This window comes from Syzygium oleosum, unplaced genomic scaffold, assembly GCF_021117445.2.
Source record: "Syzygium oleosum isolate NSW1041296 unplaced genomic scaffold, Sole_v2.1 Sole_v2.08, whole genome shotgun sequence".
In the NCBI taxonomy this organism is placed as follows: domain Eukaryota; kingdom Viridiplantae; phylum Streptophyta; class Magnoliopsida; order Myrtales; family Myrtaceae; genus Syzygium; species Syzygium oleosum.
Window position 1 is genome coordinate 12,158,433 of NW_026607492.1, and position 21,840 is coordinate 12,180,272.

The 21,840-nt window shown below is 42.8% G+C and overlaps 1 long non-coding RNA gene across 1 annotated transcript in view; it reads left to right on the forward strand.

Annotated features, from left to right (window-relative positions):
* LOC130138815 (uncharacterized) overlaps positions 1–21,840 on the forward strand; it is a 63,182-nt gene that overhangs the window by 27,060 nt on the left and 14,282 nt on the right. The gene's annotated exons all lie outside the window — the stretch shown is intronic.

Genomic DNA, 21,840 nt, shown 5'->3' on the forward strand with positions numbered 1-21,840 from the left:
GGTAGGGTTTAGGGTTTCACTTATTGAGAAGTGTCTCATGTTTGTTAAACCAAACCATTTCAGAACCCCGGCCTGGACCATGAATCCTCCACCGCCACCGCCTCAGCGTTTTGGGATCTCGATGCACACGAATCATGCAGTAGTAGAGTACCCTATAGATGACAATATGGCCTGGATTAAGCACACCACAGTAGTCTGGGTAGATATAGGACAACCCCTTTGGCAAGCCCACACTTATACAGCCTGGTGTTTCCGGGAGGGTTTGGACGAGTTCGGACCGGTTCATGGTTTTGACGCCCCTCATGATGGAGTGAGAGATTGGGATCCATCGGCTATACCCTCTCCCGATGGGGAGATGATCAGCCTCGACACTAGTTTAGCACAGTCAGGACATCAGCCTGTACCTGCAGAACCCGAACCCACGGTGGCCGAGCCTGAACTGGAGCCTGAAGAGTCACAAGTAGGGTTCGACTCGATGGACGTGGATTTAGGGGAAGAGCCAGAGGAAGAACCCGAGGAGGAATCCGAAGAAGAACCCGAGGAAGAACCCGAAGAAGAGCAAGAGGAGGAACCCGAGGAAGAACCAGAGGAAGGGCCAGAAGAAGAGGAGTTGATTGAGGTCCCTTTAAAGTCGGGAGATATGGATAATCCGATTGAGATTGAGGCGGATTCTGATTTATCAGAGGAGCAGGTGGATCAGGGAGAATCAGATTCAGGTTCTGGAGAAACCGACTCAGAGTGGACACTGTCTAGAGGCTGTAGGGGTTAGTTAGGGGTAGGGTAACCCTTTTTGAAGTGTCCCTTTTTGGAGTTAGTAAATACCCAGACTACCGGTACCTTTTGAATGTTGGTGGTGCGAACTTTAGAAGCCGGTTTGTGTGTATAATATGTTTATGGTGATTATGATGGGTGTAATGAAATGGTTAGTTGCTGGTTGTAATGGATTGTAATGGATATTATATATATCGCAGTGTAATATAGTGCTTGGTGATTTAGTGATTTGTCTCTCCCTATTACCCCATAATTATATTGTCAGGGTTTATGTTCTCGTTTCCGCTGTGTTCGAACTCTGATATGTTGGTTTGGGTCGGCGATGTTCCTGGGACGACGCACTATTTCGACCGAGCTTGGGGTGTCGCGCGCTCGTCGGGGTTCGGGGCATGACATCCCCGTTGATTTGGTATCTGAACAAGGTCAGCTCGATCCAAGTCGGTCGAAGCCTGGAGTGATAAGGAGCGGAGACCCCGAGGTAGCTATAGCTATTTAGGGAGACCTTAGTGAGTCATAGGTGTGTCTAGCGCTACGCGTATCTCTGGATTGCTTGTTATGATTGATGGGTGAATTGAGTGCTTTAACGGTTGAGTTACATGTGCGTCTGGACCTGAGGTACGTGCGCGAAACTTACTGATTGTGATCTCGTGTTGTGGTGATTGATTGCTTGATAAGTGAATTATCGAGATAATTCACTGCCTAGGACTATAGACTGACATAGTTGGCCTAGGTCTCTAATTCCTGAGTGAAATTATAGCAGATAGGTGAGTGATAGAAAACCGTGAGTATGAGTTCGAGAGGTAGAGGAACAAGAGGCCAATCAAGTTCGCAAGCCCAACCTGTAGGAGATTCGAGAATGGATGCGGTCATGAGGACCCTAGAAGAGATTGGAAATCTGATGGGACGGCAGGCTCAAGAAAGAGCTGCCACTATTGCCCAAGCTGCTGAGGCTGCAGCAGCCACTGCCATCAATGGTAACAATGGGAATCAAGGGTAAGGGCAGGTGAATGCGAATCGTCAGATGCATCAGCTGGTAGAGCAGTTTTTAAAATTGAAACCCCCTAAGTTTGATGGTAAAGGCGACCCTGAGGCTGCATCGCTTTGGGTAGAGGAAGTAGAAAAGGCTTTTGAGGTTTTGGGGTGTACGGATGAGGAGAAAGTGACTTTAGCGGTGTATCAATTGCAAGAAAATGCAAGTGATTGGTGGAAAGCCACCAGCAGAAGGGTATTTCCTGCGGGTACCGCCCAGACCTGGGCGATGTTTGTAGAAGTCTTCAATGATAAGTACTTTTCTGAGAGTGCCCGGGAACGAAAATTGGCTGAATCCATGAGATTGCGTCAGGGACAAATGTCTGTGGATCAGTACGAGGCAGAATTTTCTAGATTATCCAAGTTTACCCCGAGGATGGTAGAGGATCCTTTGGACAAGGCCCGAAGGTTCCGAGATGGGTTGAAACCGGACCTTCGTAGCCAAATGATATCATTGAACTTAAGAGATTATAATGAAATTTATGAGCGAGCACAGGTGATTGAGCGTGACTTAGCGGATAGGGCTGCCTCTTCTGGATCAAGATTTGCCCTGGATAGGGACAACCGCCACTTTGGGAAGAAGCCAATGGCGAGTAATCGACGTTTCGTCCCTCCTGCTAGAAGGAATATCGGGAAATCGAACCGTTTTCAGAATGGTCCATGTAGGATGTGTGGGGAAAGACATGGAAATGGACCTTGTCCGAACAGAAGCGGAGCATGTTTCGGATGTGAGGATCAAAATTGCAGTTTAGCACAGCTTACCATCCATAAACGGATGGCCAGTCTGAGAGGACAATTTAGACTCTAGAAAATATGCTTCGGGCATGTGTATTAGATTTTCAAGGCAAGTGGGAAGAACAATTACCCTTAGTGGAATTCGCATACAATAATAGTTTTCAGCAGTGTATCGAAATAGCGCCATTTAAAGCGCTGTATGGCAGAGCATGTAGGACGCCCGTATGTTGGGACGAAGTTGGAGAAAAGAGTATAATCGGGCCAGAATTAGTTCAACAGTCAGTTGAGGCGGTTAAGATCATTAGTGAAAGGTTGAAAATAGCGCAAAGCCGTCAAAAGAGTTATGCAGACAGAAAGCGAAGACCTTTGGAATTTCAAGTAAGGGATCACGTATTCCTCAAGGTATCGCCAATGAAAGGATTGTCCCGATTTGGTAAGAAAGGGAAATTAAGTCCACGGTTTGTGGGACCTTTTGAGGTGTTGGAAAGGGTTGGAGATTTAGCGTATCGACTCGCCTTACCGCCAAACTTATCTCAAGTGCTCAATGTATTTCACGTGTCGATGTTGAGGAAGTATGAACCGGATCCAGCTCATATACTGAATTATGAGGAGATAGAAGTAGATGACAGAGTGTCGTACGTGGAAAGACCGGTGCGGATCGAGGATAGGAAAGAACAAGTCTTAAGGACCAAGACAATCCCACTGGTCAAGGTGATTTGGGAACATCACGGGACCGAAGGCGCTACTTGGGAAAGTGAGGAATTGATGAGACGTCATTACCCACAGTTGTTTGAATAATTTGGTTTTGATTATAAATTTCAAGGACGAAATTTTTATAAGGGGGGAAGAGTTGTGATCCTAAATTTCGACCCACTTGGTATTTATGAAATACACAATTTCAATAACGCACTTGTAGTAAATCTCGCCCAGACTTGATCACTCTTGGGACACTAACCAGTAGGGAATGGCTAATTAGGGATCTAGATTCGCGCGACCATAGAACTTGACCATGGACTGACTTTCGACCATAAGGATTGTCGAGGTGATATTTTGGGCAAATATAGACCGATCTAAGGATGGTCAGGGATCGATTTGCGAATGTCGTATAATTGGATCGCGGGTGATTCTGCCTCGCTAGAATACGAAATTTGTAAACGATCTCAAACCTATTCCAAACGATCGCGTTCTTTAGAACTAGTGATTGATCTTTGCAATTACATGACAATCGAGGTTGCCATGGCTTAAGTGAACTTAAACGTGGCTCGATTTAGTATCGACCACGGGTCGAATATACGAATTTTCCCGAAAGCTGCCCGTTAGTTTGAGATAAGCTCAAGTCGCGTTTATTTGAGTTTGGCCATTAAATAGAGACTGAGTTTGGATGTTGAAAATTTTGAAAGTCATGACAAAGTAATTGGACGACGTCATTATTATCGTGGTCAGCCTTGGATTTGTCCGGATTCGTCAGAAAACAGAAATTTTGACGAGAAGTGGAATATGACCGTTTTGCCCCTAGGACTTTGTTAAGGCTAAGTATAAAAGTGGAAGGGCATTTTGTTCATTTCACCCCCATTTTAGAGATATAAATTTTCGGACGATTTTGCCTCTGTACTTTTTGTGAAATTCTAATTTTACCCTTGGATATTTTTTTGTGAGAATTGATCTTGGCTATCGATTTTTGGATAAGCTTGAATATCGGCCGTTGGATGGAAAGTAGAGAAGAGGGTAGGATGGTAATTTCACCTAGGGAAGGCTTAGACTAGCCTTTTCTCTTCCTATTTATTCTTTTCTCTCTCTCTCTCCCCTCATTTTCTTTCTCACGCCTCACCCCTCTTCCTTTCTACCTCTCTTGGCCGATCATCCTTTTCCCCTCCCCCTCATGTGAAGTGGTCAGCCGGCCATGCCCTTGGCCGCCGACGCACGTCCGTCCGCCGCCGTCCCGTCAAACCGCCGTTCACCCCTCCGCCTTGCCACACCACCGCCACCACCGTCCCTCTCTCTCTCTTGCATTTCCTTTCACCGAAACATCATCACCAGCCTTCATTTTGGTTCAACCCAGCCAAGGAAGACCAGCAGTTCGTCGCCGTCCGCCGTCGTCCGCCCGTAGCCGCCGTGAGCCGCCAGTGGTCCTCGCCGCTTGACGCCGTCGCTGCTGCTGTTTCTCCGCTATTCAGCCACCTTTGAGTGCTCGAACTCGCGTAGGACCTCGAGTAAGTGATATCCTAAACTTCGCCTAGGATAACGGGTGATTTCGGGTTAGTTCGGGGCCGTTTTAGCGAGTTTTAGGGATTGTTCGTGGAGAAATTGGTGGACTGAGTTGGCTGAGTTATTTGGATGGATTTGTGATGATTTTAGAGGTGGAATTGAGGTTAGAAATGGTTGATTGGGTAATCGGAATGATTACGGACTACTATCGTGAGTTATAGCGTGAAAAACGAGCTTAAATGTGATGTTTTGATGATTTTCCGTTGTGGCTGAATTATTGCGCTCCTTGTGGTTAAATTGAGTGCGTGATTATGTTCGAAATGCAATAAGTGGTGAATCGGGGTTGACGGCATGCGTGCAACACTCTTGATTAATGAAAAACAGGGCATAATGTGAAAATGGTGTTAAATTTGGTGACATTGATTTCGTGGCTGATTTATTGTAGCCCTCGTGACTATATTGAATGCTTGGTGAGATTGAAATGTGTCATGTTATGGATTGAGATCGATGGCTTTGGCAGGAATGGCATGTTATGTGATGGTTGTATGTATGTTACCTGGGTTGAGTTGAGATGGTTGAATTGGGTGCATTTGAGTGCATCTAATTAGTGTTCGAGTATGTGAATGTGTAAAATTTGAGGCATGTGATGGGGCGTACGCATGATCACTAAAAACCCTGAGGCGTGTACTGTAACGCGGGGTCCAGATAAAATGTGGTTTGTTGATGTGCTCGCTTGATCACATAATCCGTGAGCTGTGTACTGTAACGCGGGGAATTGAACCCGTCCTGAGGCGTATACTGTAACGCGGGACGATACCCGGTATTACCGGAAGACCGCCAACCTGAGGTGTGTACTATAACGTGGATTGTGCCGTAGGTAGAGGATGTTGAGCTTGAGGCATGTACTGTAACGCGGGCAAGAGACATAGCCTGATGCGTGTACTTTAACGCGGGCTAAGGAGTGTTGTGAAAGTGAGATGGTTGTACGTGGATCATGGATTGAAAGTGGACCTGAGGCGTGTACTGTAACGCGAGTCAGTAATGAATTGGATACGTGTGTTCGAGTGAAATGGGAATCGTATGATATTGTGTTTGTTAGTCGAATGTGAGAATGGAAAGTATTCGGTCTATCGATCATACATGTGCATATATTGGTCATGTTCTGAGGATGAGTGTGTTTTGTGGTAACTACTTTGTTATAATGATTGGACTAACGTGCAGGGTGGTGCATGTGCCGAGGTAAGGCCAGCGTGCTTGTGAATGTTATAGCATGTTAATTGCTGATTGATTGTGTGCTTGAATATGCCCAGAGATACGTGTTAGCTTAGCTAGGGTTTAGGGTTTCACTTATTAAGAAGTGTCTCATGGTTGCTAAACCAAACCATTTCAGAACCCCGTCCTGGACCATGAATCCTCCACCGCCACCGCCTCAGCGTTTTGGGATCCCGATGCACATGGATCATGCAGTAGTAGAGTACCCTATAGATGACAATATGGCTTGGATTAAGCACACCACAGTAGTCTGGGTAGATATAGGATAACCCCTTTGGCAAGCCCACACTTATACAGCCTGGTGTTTCCGAGAGGGTTTGGACGAGTTCGGACCGGTTTGTGATTTTGATGCCCCTCATGATGGAGTGGGAGATTGAGATCCATCGGCTATACCCCCTCCCGATGGGGAGATGACCAGCCTCGACACTAGTTTAGCATACTCAGGACATCAGCCTGTACCTGCAGAACCCGAACCCACGATGGCCGAGCCTGAACCGGAGCCGGAAGAGTCACAAGCAGGGTTCGACCCGATGGACGTGGATTTAGGGGAAGAGCCAGAGGAAGAACCCAAGGAGGAACCCGAAGAAGAACCCGAGGAGGAACCCGAAGAAGAGCCAGAGGAGGAACCTGAGGAAGAACCGGAGGAAGGGCCGGAAGAAAAGGAGTTGATTAAGGTCCCATTGGAGTCGGGAGATATAGATAATCCGATTGAGATTGAGGCGGATTCTGATTCATCAGAGAAGCAGGTGGATCGGGAGAATCAGGTTCAGGTTCTGGGGAAACCAACTCAGAGTGGACACCATCTAGAGGCTGTAGGGGTTAGTTAGGGGTAGGGTAACCCTTTTTGAAGTGCCCCTTTTTGGAGTTAGTATATACCCAGACTACTGGTACCTTTTGGATGTTGGTGGTGCGAACTTTAGAAGCCGGTTTGTGTGTATATTATGTTTGTGGTGATTATGGTGGGTGTAATGAAATGGTTAGTTGCTGGTTGTAATGGATTGTAATGGATATTGTATATATTGCAGTGTAATATAGTGCTTGATGGTTTGGTGATTTATCTCTCCCTATTACCCCATAATTATATTGTCAGGGTTTATGTTCTCGTTTCCACCGTGTTCGAACTTTGATATGTTGGTTTGGGTCGGTGATGTTCCTGGGACGTCGCACTATTTCGACCGAGCTTGGGGTATCGCGCGCTCGTCGGGGTTCGGGGCGTGACACTCAAGGCTGCCGGTTTGAGCTCGCCGTCGACGACCTTCCGGTGAGTTTTTTGCATTGTTTTAGGTTCTGAGTATTGTCCTGATCATCTACTGTCAATCTAGCCTAACCATTACGCCGACGGACTACTATCGACCGGCGACAAACTGATTCAAAAGCCCTAAGTCATAACTGACCAAATAAGCTTTTCCAAGCTTCAAATCCTTATTCTAATCGCCCTAGCCGTCTAAAACGATCCAAATCAACATCAGCACATCAATCAGAGAAAGGATCAACTAACTTGGGTGGCTTATGACCACGAAAGGCACTCCGGCGAGGTCAAGGAAGCTCCCGCGAGAAGGTTCATAGACAATTGACTCGGTTTATGCAGGTTTAACCATCAAAATGCAACCAAACAACAACAAAAAAATGCTCAGAAACATGTTTTAATTACCAAAGCACTCAAAGTCACAAAAGAAATTACATGATCAGTAAGATTGAACTCAAGTTCATCTTCTGGAATTTTGTAGAACTGTGATTATGAACGAATTTTACCTGCTTCGTCAGAGGATCAAATGACGTTTTTGAGCGAATCTACGACTGTATAACTCTTCCTTAGCACCTGAACTCAGAGTTGGTGGCCTCGGCTTCGTCGGAGAACGCTTGGTTACGCCGGCCGAGCTTGACTTTCAGGCCAATGTGACCAGCTTCATTGCAGGTCCTTCGATGAGGAAACTCACCATCGGGACCGATTTGTCGGCGCTTTTCGATCGGGAGTCTCTACTCACCTCGCGCTCAATCTCTCTCTCCTGCGCACGTATTCTCTCTCTCCTTTCTCTCGGTAATTTCCTCGAACACCTTCTCCTCATCATCTTCAGTTTTTTCTTGTTTTTGTTGATTAATTTTCCCACCCAAATTCAGTTAGAACCGACTTAAAATCAGTTAGGTTGATTCTCTAGCGCCAGCTGGCCAAGTCAATTTACTTGTGTTAGATTGACCGGATAAGATTCATGAGGTTCTGGGTTTGAGAGGATTTTTTTTTTGGGTTTGGCATGCTCTAGGTAGGTTGGGTAAGGAAAAAGACCGATCCGAGTCGGGTCGGGTTGACCCGGTCGACCCGGCAAACCCAAGTTGGTCTAAATTCGCAAATTAAGCTCAATTTTGACTCAGTTTTCAAAATTAAACCGCAAAATTGAATTCCTTACCACATTTTGAACCTAAATATGTAATTTTCCCCAATTTTTGACAAAATCATGTCCTAGATTTTTAACTTTTTGTAATCGGGTTATTGGGGTTTTGTTCAATTCGATGTCCTAATGAGCTGATTAGGCAAAATTGGTGCCAAAATTGAATAACCCACATCTGATTAACCCTAGAAATGATGGTCTCATGGTTCGACAATTTCATATTGGGAACGATTCCCAATTTGGACTCAAAATTTCTAATTTTTAATTGAATTTTGGGGTTTTCTGATTTCTTTGACAAATTGTACAATTGGACTGGCCATTATGTAATTCAAGGTCCCAGAATCATTTGTTGTGAAGACACTATGACTTACAAATGACTAGAAAAGATTTAATTACATTTTTGGTTCAATTTTGAGTTTGATTTTGCCCAATTTTGGGAAAAACACATACCCGATTTAAATTTTTCAAAATTGATGATGCATTAATGAAATTGGATTTAAAAGAAGACTAATGACTATTTTTATGGAATTTTCTGATTCCATTTACTATTTTTCTTGATTTTTCTCACTTATTTTGACTAAAAGAAATTAAAGGAAAATGCAGGAAAATGCTAAAAAAATTTATTTTTGGTTTAGAAGTAGGTTTCTAGGCTTGGCCAAGATTCCTAGTCCTAATTTTGAGATTTTTGAAAGTATGAAAAAAAATGAGCTAAAAATCAGGTGTGAACAAGGGGGGCTTCGCCGGAACAGCAGCAGCGACAACGGAGCTGCTGGGGGCTCAGCCGAGGTGCGGCGTCCTACGGCAGCGACGGGCCAAGCGGACGGTGGGCAGAGTAGCAGCTGCTTGGCCAAGGGGGGTTCGGTTGGGCCGAACCGAAACAGGGGAAAGGAGAGCAGGGGAGCCGGCGAGGAAGTAGCAATGGCGCCGACGGCTGGGTGCGTGGCGGCGGGCGGCTCCGGCAGTCGAGTGGATAGTGGTGTGCGGCGGGGCTCCGGACTGCAAGTACGCGCCCGGAGGAGGGGTGTCGCGCCGCGCTTTCTTTTTCTTTTTTTGGTTTCGGGATTTGCGCGCTAAGGAGGTATTTCCGTGTAAGGGTCTCTCCCAGACCATACCTCACGTGACAGTAGAAGGTGATTTCTTATTTAGTCTATGTTTGTGATTTTGGAGTCGCCACTAGTCATTATTGGTAGGTAGACTAGAAACCTAATCGAGGTATGGGAGAAATACCACGATTCTACGAACCAGAGATTCTAAGTACGAGGACTTGGTTACGTTATTGATCCCAAATCGAGATCCCTAACGCCCTTTCGGTACTTAAGAACGATACGATGTCTAACGTGTCATGCGAATTTCCGAGGCTTACCCACTAATCCTATCAGTTCTAATCGCAGGAAAAACCAAACAAGTATTAAACGCACAATCAAAGTCAATCAAATCAACCAATCCTAAGTGGTCTCTAAAACGAAAATCAATCAAAACACCCAAACCCTAATGAAGCTCTAAAAGCTTGTTCATTTCATAATTTACACATTTTTTAGGGTTTTAGGGTTTTTTAGGGATTATAACCCCTGAATTTGGAATTTTCTAAAAATGCCACTTGGGCACTTCCGAAAATTCAAATTTCACTTTTTATGGCTGGCCATGATGTTTTTGGACCATTTTGTGAATTTTCAAAAAATTTTATTTTTTTTTCGGAAAAAAATTTTTAACCGAGAATTGATTTTTTATGATTTTCTGAAATTTTTTATGAATTTTTCCAATTTTTCAAATTTTTTTATTGATTTTTCAAATTTTTTATATTTTATATTTGTATTTTCTGAATTTTTTTGAATTTTTATGAATTTTCTGAAAATTTTTTATTTTTTGAATTTTCTATTTTTCTGAATTTTTTTAAATTTTTCAAAATTTTTTATGTTTTTCTGATTTTTACATTTTTTCTGTTTTCTAGGTTTTTTTATTTTTTTATTTTTTTTTGAATTTTTTTATTATTTTCCCGCCAAGAAATGAATCGGACCGGCCTGGTTCAACCTGGTTCGGCATCGCCGAACCGGGCATCGCCGGTCGTCTTCTCCGACGAACACAACGCCGAAACGGTGCCGTTTTGCCCTATGCTCATTGGAGCATTATGTCGAACAAGTGGTATGCATAGTTCTGTATTCAATGTTTTCAAGGCCGCCGGTTCGAGCCTGTTGCCGACGACCTTCCGACGAATGTTTTGCCATTTCTTTTGTTCCATTACCAAGCTCATATGTTCTAATACTGATCCAGCCCAATCAAAGTGCCACCGGACGTTCACCGGCCGGCGAAAAATCGGTCTAAATGACCTAACTTGTAAACTGCTCTAACATAAACTTTCCAGAATGCTAATCCTAATTCTAACCGCCCTAGTCGTCTAGATCGTTCAAAACAAATATCAAGTCATCATACAAGGTAAGGGAATGCTAACTTGACTGGTCTATGGCCACGGTGACACTCCAGCGAGGACCTCCGAGCTCCGGTGAAGTGATTTTCATGCATGGCCAACTCGATTTATGCATATTTTCAATCAACAATGCAATCAAACGATACAAAATGTGATTAGAAACCAGTTTTGAACATCCAGAAATACAAAATTACAATCATAATGACATGAACAACAAGATTGAGTCAAATATGAACCTATTATCCACTTCGATATCACAAGTGATCTCCTCGGAAAGATTTGGATCACATATGAACCTATTATGGATGTGTGAATGCTCATGCCTGGCATGCAATAAACATGGTTAGTAATCGCATATGAAATGAATTGATGCATGAGGTTTAATGAAAAACCATTTTGAAAAATTATTTTGAAATATGTTTTGAAGAGATCAAGAGGATAGAGCTAATCCTCATATCCTTGGACATCCTTGCTCTTAAAACCGTTTTCACAATTAGGAGTCATATGGAAAACCAAAGCCTCAAGCCTCACGTGTGAGAGCAAGATTCATCATTGATTTGGTTTTGTTTCCATATGTCCTTAACAAAACATTGAACACTTTTATTGAATTACAAAACGTGATTACAACTGTATTAACAAGAATGAGAATTGCAACTAAGCCGAAATTGCAAGCAACATCAATATGAAACAGACAAATTGTAAAGGCAACAATAAGGAAAGGGTAGAATCTTCCTACTCCAGCACGTAGGTGTCTTCGTCTTCAGTTATAACGACGCTGATAACGTCCTCTTCAAATAAACCCAGCAAGATAGACTCTGCTTCTGCATGTAAATTTTCTTCTGAAAGCAGTTTGGGAGGCCCGGGAAAGTTTTCTCTGATATGAATATGATGATAGGGTAACTCTCTAGCCTTACCCTTCCACATTGATGGGTTAATGGTTCGATCACCTCGGCTTCCACGGCCTTCATGATTCTTTTGACCTTGGCCTCGGCCTCCATGGTGATTACTAGTGACTTCATACCCCACCCCATACTTTTTCTTTGTGCCAAATGGGATAATGGGTTCTTTAATTCCTTGCGCTTTTGTCCTAAGTTCATCATCAAGGTTGAATCCATATTGGCATAATACTTTTCCAGACATAATAGACGATGTCGAAAGTTCTGGAGACTTCATGACACTACTAGCAGGAATTTGTATCATAGAAATCATCTCAAAGGAATGATAGCTGGGCTCTTCTTTTATCTCAGGCTCGACATAAGGTATGGCACTTTCCTTGTAAGTGGTGAAGTCCGTCTCCCCATGCACGGTAATCATTTTACCATTAATAACGAATATAACTTTTTGATGAAGTCTAGAAGGAATGGCGCCAGCCATATGAATCCAAGGCCTCCCCAGCAGTAGGTTGAAAGTCCTTGGAATGTCTACCACTTGAAAATCGATCAGGAAAGGCACAGGGCCTATATTTACTTCTAGCTCAATGTCACCGATAACATCTTTCTTCATCCCATCGAACGAACATACAGTCACCTTTGAAGGCTTGACGAACTCTTCATTAATTCCTAGACGATGCAGCGTGCTTAATGGACACAAATTAAGCGCGGAGCCATTATCAATCAGCACGCGGGATACTTCCTTGCCTCGGCATTTGACGGCAATATATAAGGCCTTGTTATGTGAACGGCCATCCATTGGAAAATCTTCGTCAGAAAAAGCTATCTGATCTTTCAAAAGAATAGCCCCAATGAAATCTTCTAGTTGCACCTCGTTGATCGTTTCGGGAACATGTACTTCATTAAGAAGCTTTATAAGTACCATTTTGTGGCTTTCTGAGGTTTTGAAAAGATCCAGTAATGAAATTTGTGCTGGCATCTTCCTCAATTGCTCAATTACCTCATATTCGCTTGTCCTCATGATTGACAACAACTGCTTGACATCTTCTTTAGTCACTCATTCCTTTTCGTGCTCACCTTCTTTTGGGACATAACATCTTCCTGATCTGGTTATTGCATCAACTTCTTTAGGCATGTAGTCCCATGGTACACATCTGGTATCAAATTTCTCTTTTGGAGGCAAAGTGATGATCACAGGCTGAACCTCTTTCTCTTCGATCTTTAGTTGACCAATTGGGAGCTCAATGGTAATTGGTTCAACATGATCCTTCTCTTCCTCAAGCCTATCCACTTCATCAAGATTGATCAATAGTGGTGTAATCACGGACACCATGCTTTTGTCAGCTTCAATAGTATCCATTCCACCCCAACCGTCAAGCACGATATTTTCATCTTTGGATGCCCATGAAGGCGGTGTGTATTTGACACGGTAGTTATACCGGCTACTGTCTTGTCCCAGATAATCCACAATTTCGCCTTGTTTTCGTGCTTTGCGAACAAATCGTCCATCTCCTTGGCGAGCCTTTTTCTTCATTTTCTCGTCTTGATCTTCTTTCTCTTCAAGACTTAATTTGTTGATTGGGATTTCATCTATGTCTCCCCATCCATCAGGCACAATAGTTTCGTTTTTAAAAGCCCAGGGTGGAGGTGTGTACTTAATACGGAAGTTGTATTTTCCACTGTCTTGACCAAGGAGGTCTACAGTGTCACCTTGCTCAAGTGATGTTTGGGTAAATCGCCTTTCACCCTGCCAAACCTTTTCTTTTTGCTCTTCAAATTGATCCACTTCATCACCGGATGGAGTCTCATTTTGTCTGCTGAGCTCATCGCCCATGCCACCCCAACCATTGGGCACAATCACTTCACTTTTAAAAGCCCACGGTGGTGGAGTATACTTTACTTGGAAGTTGTATTTGCCAGAATTTTCTCCTAAGTTGTCTATAATTTCCTCTTTTAAGAATACTTCACGACGAAAGCGAGTATCTCCTTGTCGAGCAGTCTTTAATTTGGCCTCATATTCATCTTCATCATCAGGCCTTATTATTTCTCCTTCTGTAAGGACCATATTTACCACATTGTGCTCAGGAAGAGGGTTCTGATGCACATTTAGCTCTGGCTCTTGAAAAATTAATATCTTCTTGTCGATGAGCTGCTGAACCTTGTATTTGAGGGTTAGACAATTGTCTACGTCGTGTCCTCTTTCTCCCATGTGATATGTGCAAGTCTTTGACTCATCGTACTAAGGGAACCTTGTAGGATTATCTATTGGCACTTCTTTGGCCAACAAATGCCTTTCCAATAACATCGGTAGTAATTTCGACAGGGGCCGTAGCAACGAAGTGAATTGCCTTACGGGTCTTTTCTTCGGCTCAAACTGTTTTGGATTTCTCCAAGGGACGTTAGACTGTTTTGGGAATGAAGCCTGATTAACATTGGGGCTAGATACCATAGCCACGTCACGTACAGGTTCTTTATCCTTTCTTCCAGGATACAGTCTCCGTGCTGTCACTTCTTGAGATTTATTTTCCTTCAATGTCCACTCGATTCTTTCACCGACCTTCACCAACATAGTGATTGTTTGGCAGCCCGATATATGCAGCTTGTCGTAATACTCAGTTGGTAACGACTTCAAGAAGAGTTCAATAAGCTCATCCTCACTTATAGCCGGTTTAACTTGTGAGGCTACAGCTTTCCACCTTTGAGCGTAGGCTCTGAATCCTTCGCTTCTTCGTTTTTCGGTTCTGACTAAGTCCTCCTGGGTTGGAAGTACTTCAACATTGAATTTGTATTGGCGAAGGAATTCTCCCGCCAAATGATCTCATTCGTTAAAATCTTCTATGTCGAGAGCGGTATACCATGCCAGGGTTGCTCCCTTCAGACTATCTTGAAATGTGCTGATAAGAAGTGGCATATTGTCTGAATATCTTACCATCTTGCGGAGGTAATATTTCAAATGGCTTTTAGGACAGCCAGTTCCATCATATTTATTCACAAACTCCGGTTCTTTGTAGTTTTCTGGAACCACCACCTTTGCGTAAGGTGAGAATTTATCGAACCTTTGAAGCTCATATCCTTGGCTTGCAAGGCATTCTTCAATTTTGGCCAATCGTTTGGCCTCCTCTTCATCCTTTGTTTTGGATGCTTTCTTGGTTTGATCATCTTCTTCCAAATTCACTACCTCAGGCATAGTCTTTGGAGGATTTTCTTGAATCGGTTCTTTGTTTCTGACTGGGTCTTCAACTGGTGTTTCAGTAGTATTAGAAGTTCCTACATTTGGAGTAGTAGGATAAGACCCTCGAGATGCGAGAATAAAGGCCTTCATTTTCGCCATCATGGCAGCCATTTGCGTCATCTGGTTCTCCACTTCAGCTAGTCGAGTGCGAGTTTCTTCCTTGGCTATTTTAATTTGTAAACGGGTTCGGGGTCTTTTGCCTTCCGTTCCTAGAAAACTTGCTTCATGAAAACCATCGGGATATTAGAATTTGTGAAATGAATATGAAAACCCACATTCTTTTAATTGTATGGTTTCTTGTGATTAACAAGGATAAGAACTTTTACACAAGTCTTAGCCTTGCATAAAACTTCTCATCAATGCTTTTCTCAAGGAATCATACCATTCAAAGAATTGTAATCCATGGTGATCCTTCTTTTTAATCATGTCTTTGAATTTATCCAAACGGATTTCGAAAAATGAGTATTTCATATAAAATCCAAGATTGCTTTACAAAATGATTTTAGACTCGAATGGGAATTCTAAATCATCCAAGTCTAGGCTTCTTGCTAACTAAGGTAGCTTCCGCCCCATGGTAATCCTTCCATTCTTTGATTTGAGATTCCCATTCTTCGACATCGATCACGACTTCTTCGGGGATGTAAGGCTCAACTCCAAGCATGTGTGGGACAATGTATTCTGGGACATATTCCTCCTCGGGATCCGTTATAATGCTCAATGGAACGTATGGCTCCACATCAATTGGTCGTTTACTTTCCATCCACTTGATGTATTCCTTGGATGCCATATAAATCTCCATGTCTCCTTCCAAGTTCTTTGGCCATTCTACCACTTGTGAAGGTGAATTATCCAAAGAAAGGATAATTTTGTGAACCTTGGCTTGAAGGTCTTTCTTCTCTTCTTCGGGTATAATTCCACTTGGGATGTCAAAGGCAAACTCTTCAGGATTCCATGCCGGTGGGACTTGTTGAAGCATCCCAAATTGTCTGACAACTCTCGAAGGACAATAGGCGGCTCCCCCATTCAGCCCTAGTAATGGTACCGCGTTCCCTTCTTGGCTTGTAATCCTTGCCTTGTCAATCTTTGGCCATTTAATCCGCAATTGGATTTGTTTAGGAGTTAATGCTCTAATGAAATTGGCCCAATCTAAGAAAGATTATTTGGGCAATTTATGTTGAATACGAAGGTATCGTTCTATGGGATTTATCGTTGGGCAAATCTCATGAATACTCATGGAATGACACCATGGTCGAATATGTGAGATGAACCATAGAGACAAAAGACCGGTAGAAGCTTGAAAGATACCCTTCCCATGATTTTGATATGTGTTCAAGGAAATGATGGTTTGGGCAAGAAGCATATTAGAGAAATACCATTTGAGACATGCTTGCCTCGCGATTATTGCAACTAAAGGGTCGAATCCCGTTCTAGATACGGGGAATAGAACGAAGCCAAAGAAGGCTAGAATGAAAACCCGAGCCGAAGAAAGGATAATGGAAATCTACCCGTGTTTGACTTGATTAACTTTTCGATTTTAGAAACTTTGAGGTTAAGGAATTCCGCAAGAATGCTTATGGGATTAAATCCAATGGGTGGCTCTACGATCCTAGGCTTGGAATCAATTCCAATGGCGGCTTGATATTCTACCAAAGTCAGTGTCAATTCATACTCTCCAAATTGGAAGGTGGCGGTGGAAACTTCCCAAAAATGCGCCAAAGCTTGGATTAAACTGACTTGATGTTCCACATGGATCAAGTCTAGAAGGTATCCCAACCTATCTTGGACATAAACTTGGTTATCTTTTGTCATGTCCTTCCACCAAGCCATGAGCTCTTTTCGTGGAATGGGAACCACTTGGATGTCTAGTTTTCCCATCGAGCCTAATCATGCAAAAAAGTTCATTATTAATCACCATGGATTACACATCAATTTTAAATGCCCCCATTTTAATTATATGTCCTTTTATGGAAAAAATGGAGGTAAAGTACATTTGCATATTTATGACGTAATACAAATGCCACTTCTAATCCATTTATGCCTTAAAAGAGCATATACTTGAAAATGTGAATGAAACCAATATTTAATGCAAATGCTTTTTGTCATGCTCCATTTTGACCATAAAGTCTTATCCTATGGTTTACAACTTCGAATACATAAAAAATAGACTTTTGGCAAATAGGACTGTACATGTCACATCTTGGGCACTCAATCTACTTGAATTACATTGAAAATCGCCATGGACATATACATTCCATTTAGAAATGAAAAATATAACCAAATGGAGCACGTCACCCTATTCATTCATTCTAGTATAAAAAGGCATTTTGATCAAACATTGATTATCGTTTGGGCATTTTTTAACAAAATTGTGTCAACTAACTTTGCATAATTAAAAAAATGAGAGAAATGGAACGACACTTACTTACCGACACATTTTTGCTTGGTTTTAGGTATAACAACCACAAAGACAAACATATGCAACAAGTGAGGTTTTGACACCTAAAAGGGTTGGATATACTAAAGGCTCAAGGTCACCACCTTAATGGATAAGGGATTCCATTCCAATAGGCAATCGGCCTAAAGTAATGAAATATTATTCCATCTCGGTGATCGGTATTGTATTTAAACAATCACATGAGCAATCGGCTCACAGTTTCGCCTAAACACATACCTCCTAAGGGTGATCCTAAATGTAGCTGGGGTTGGGCCACGGGTGGTGTGTGCGAAAAGTGTAGTGCTAAAGCAATTTAAAGGCAAGCACAACAATTTATAACCAAACAGCACTTCTAAAATTTGATGGAATCACATTCAATCTCAACACCATCCTACAAAACAAAGGTAAGCACAGACTACACCCTTTATACCTCCCACCTGCATCACCATTTAACACGTCATTAGTGGAACATACCTGGAATCCTTGCGAGCATAAACACATGCATATCGTTCTATTTTAGGCTTAAGTCCACTTAGAAATCTAAGGTTCCCCAACGGAGTCGCCAAGCCTGTTGCGCTACGCTCTCGCGTGCTAGAATGGAGGTATTTTCCTACACGGGTCTCTCCCAGACCATACCTCACGTGACAGCGGGGTTTATTTGATCTAAATTTAAACTTGGAGTTACCACTAGTCATTTATGGTAGGTTGACTAGAAACCTAATCGAGGTACGAGAGAAGTACCACGATCCTACGAACCAGAGATTATGGATAAGGGACTTGGTTATGTTAACGATCCCAAATTGAGACCTTTAACGCCCTTTCGGTACCTAAGAACGATATGGCATGTCTAACGTGTCACACGGATTCCTAAGGTCAATTCACTAATCTAATCATGAACAAATAATTAAGCACCCAAAAATTAAATGCGCAATCAATGGCAAATCAATCATAACAACCCTAATTTGGCCACTAAAAATGAAAATCGAGCAAAACACCCAAACCCTAATGAAGCCCTAGAGGCTTATTCATTTAATTGTGCATTTTTGGGTTTAGGGTTTTTTAGGGGTTTTAACCCTTAAATTTGGAATTTTCCAAAAAAAATGCCACTTAGGCATTTTCGAAAATTCAAATTCCACTTTTTATGACTGGCCACGATGATTTTGGACCTTTCTGTGAATTTTTAAATTTTTTGAATTTTTGAATTTTTTTTTTGAAAAAATTTTTAAACTGAGAATTGATTTTTTTATGGTTTTCTGAAAATTTTTATGAATTTTTCAATTTTTCTTGATTTTCTAATTTTTTTTATTTTTTATTTTCTGAATTTTCGGAATTTTTATGAGTTTTCTGAAATTTTTGGATTTTTATGAATTTTCTACTTTTTTTTTGTGAATTTTTATGAAATTTTCTAATTTTCTGATTTTTCTAAAAAAAATTCTAATTTTTTTTATGATTTTTTGTGATTTTTTATTATTTTTTTTAGAATTTTCAGATTTTTTACTTTTTTTATTTTTCTTTTATATTTATTTTGAATTTTTTTATTTTATATTTTCATTTTTTTTTTGAAATTTCCCGCCAGGAAACGAACCGGACCGAACCGGCCGGCACCGGCGCCGGCGCCGATTGTCTTCTCCGGCGGGCACGGTGCCAAAACGGCACCGTTTTTGGCCTTCTTCATTTGGGCATTTCCCCGAACACTTGATAGGCACCAACCAGGTTCGAAAGTTCTCAAGGTCGCCGGTTTGAACCCACCGCCGATGACCTTCCGGTGATTATTTCATCGTTCTGTTTGCACCATCATCAAGTCCACATATTCTAGTATCAATTTAGTCCTATTAGGTCGCCGTCAGACGTTCGCCAACCGGCGAAAAACCGATTAGAAAATCCTAATATGACACTAACCTAAACAAAATTTTCCAGAACATTAATCCTAACACTAGCCGCCCTAGCCGTCTAAATCGATTCTAACAACCATCAAAACATCAAACAAAGTGAAAGGAAGCCTACTTGGATGACCTATGGTCACGGTGAGGCTCCGGTGAGGCTTCGAGTTTTCCGGCGAGGTGGTTTATGGATGGGCCGACTCGATTTAAGTGTTTTTTTATGCCCAAAATGCAATCAATCAACACGAAAAATGATTAGAAACTGGTTATAAGCATCAACGAACTCAAATTCGCGAAAGTAAACACACAAACATGTATATCGATATTGAAATTGAATTCTGGAAAATTTTGAAAAAACTGATCCTCGGCCGACTTTACCTGTTTCGTTCAATGTTCAAACAAGATTGTCGAATTGATCGGCGACCCGAGGGTTGTTCCTTGACCTTTAGTCTTCCTCCTGGTGCTCTTGGACTCGCCGGAACAGGTCTGGATGCGCCGACCGAGGCCGATTTTCAGACCTTCGCAGTAAGTTTCGTCTGGTTCAAGCCGTGAGGGGAAGACCACGGCCTCTTCACAATTCGCCGGCGCTCTGCTGTATATGGCGGCGCCGAACACTCGTGATGGGATCCTCAACCCTCTCTCTCTCTAGATTTCGCACTTTCTCTCTCTTTCTCTCTCTTCTCCCTCTTCGAAATTTCGTCGAACACCCTCTGTTCTCTCCGGTCAGTTTTTCTTCATTTTTTGTTGATTGATTTCCTGCTCGAAATTTGTTAGAATCGAATTCCAATCGGTTGAGGTGATTAACCGATGCCAGCTGGACATTTTCCAACTGGCAAAACCAATTAACACGTGCTAGTTTGATCGAAAATGATCAATGAAGTCGCGGGCACGAGTTGTTTTTCTGGGTTTAATATGCATTCTGGCAATCCGGGTGAAGAAGATGCACTGTTCGGGTCGGGTCGAATCGACCCGCTCGACCCGACAATTCCGGTTTTGACCAAATACTCAAATTGGACTCAATTTCAATCGATTTGTTCAAATTAAACCCCAAAATTGGATTCCCCATCATATTCTGAACCCAAAGATATAATTTTTCCCAATTTTTATTGTAATTGAGCCCAATTTTTATTGTAATTGAGATCATCACTTTATTATTCAAAGGCATGGTAACACATAGCATAACTTCTAGTAGATTCGGTTCAATTCCTGTCAATTTAACGAATTGCTCAGATATAAACGAGTGCGACGCCCCCGGATCAAACAAAGCATATACAGCATGATCACATAGAGAGACCGTACCTGTGACCACGCCAGGCGCGTCCTCAGCTTCCTTTCTCGCCATTGCACATACTTGTCACACCCTGAACCCCATCGAGTACGCGACACACCTCTTTGGGCGAATATCGCGATGTCCCAGGATATCGCCGACTCAATTCAACTTATGAGAGATTTAAAGCATCAGCAAAAGCCACAAACACCCAGAATAATTGACTAGGGGTAACAGGGAGAATAAACAACCACTACTAATTCAAACTTATACAATATCCACCGTACACAATCCACATAATATACATGCACACCGAACTTCTAAACTATGCACCACCTATATCAAAAAGATCAGTAGCCTGGGTACCCTAACTGTAAAAAATGGAACACTTCAAAAGGCCTACACTCAACCCCTAAAACTAACCCCTACGCCCCCTGGATGGCGTCCACTCCGAGTCTGACTCCTCAGGACCTGAATCTGAATCCCCCTGAGCCACCTGCTCCTCTGAGGACTTTGAATCAGCCTCAATCTCAATCGGGTTGTCTACATCACCCGACTCCACTGGAACCTCCATCCGCTCCTCCTCATCAGACTCCTCTTCCGGCTCTTCCTCTGGCTCATTCTCTGACTCATCCTCTAGCGCGTCCTCTGGTTCCATCTCTGGGTCTTCTTCTGGCTCATCTTCAGGTTCTTCTTCCCGTGCCTCTTCAGGTTCTTCCTCAGGGTCTTCTTCTCCTGGTTCCTCCTCTAGTATTATATCGAGATCCACTTCCATAGGATCATACCCTGCCTGTGATTCCTCCGGCTCAGTATCAGGCTCAGCCACTGGAGGTTTAGGTGCTGCAGGCGCAGGATGATGTCCGGACTGGGCGAGACTAGTATCCAAATTAGTCATCTCGCCGTCGGGAGGGGGTATGGCTGACGGATCCCAATCCCCTACTCCGTCAAACGGAACGTCAAAGCCACGGACGAGGCCAAACTCATCCATCCCGTCCTTGAACATCCAGGCGGTGTAGGTGTGGGCCTGCCAAAGAGGTAGCCCTACGTCTACCCAGACTACGGTAGTATGTTTGACCCAGGTCAAATTCTCGTCTATCGGGTGCTCTACAACATTATGGTCGGTGTGCATCGGAATCCCAAAACACTGTGGCGGCGGCGGTGGAAGGTTTATGGCTCAGGCCGGGGTTCTGAAATTGTTTGGTTGAAACAACCATGAGAACATGTCTCAGCAAGTAACACCTTAAACCCCACCTAGGCTAACACGTACCTCCAGACTAGTCCAAACACAATCACATTCAATGATCACATTACAGGCACAC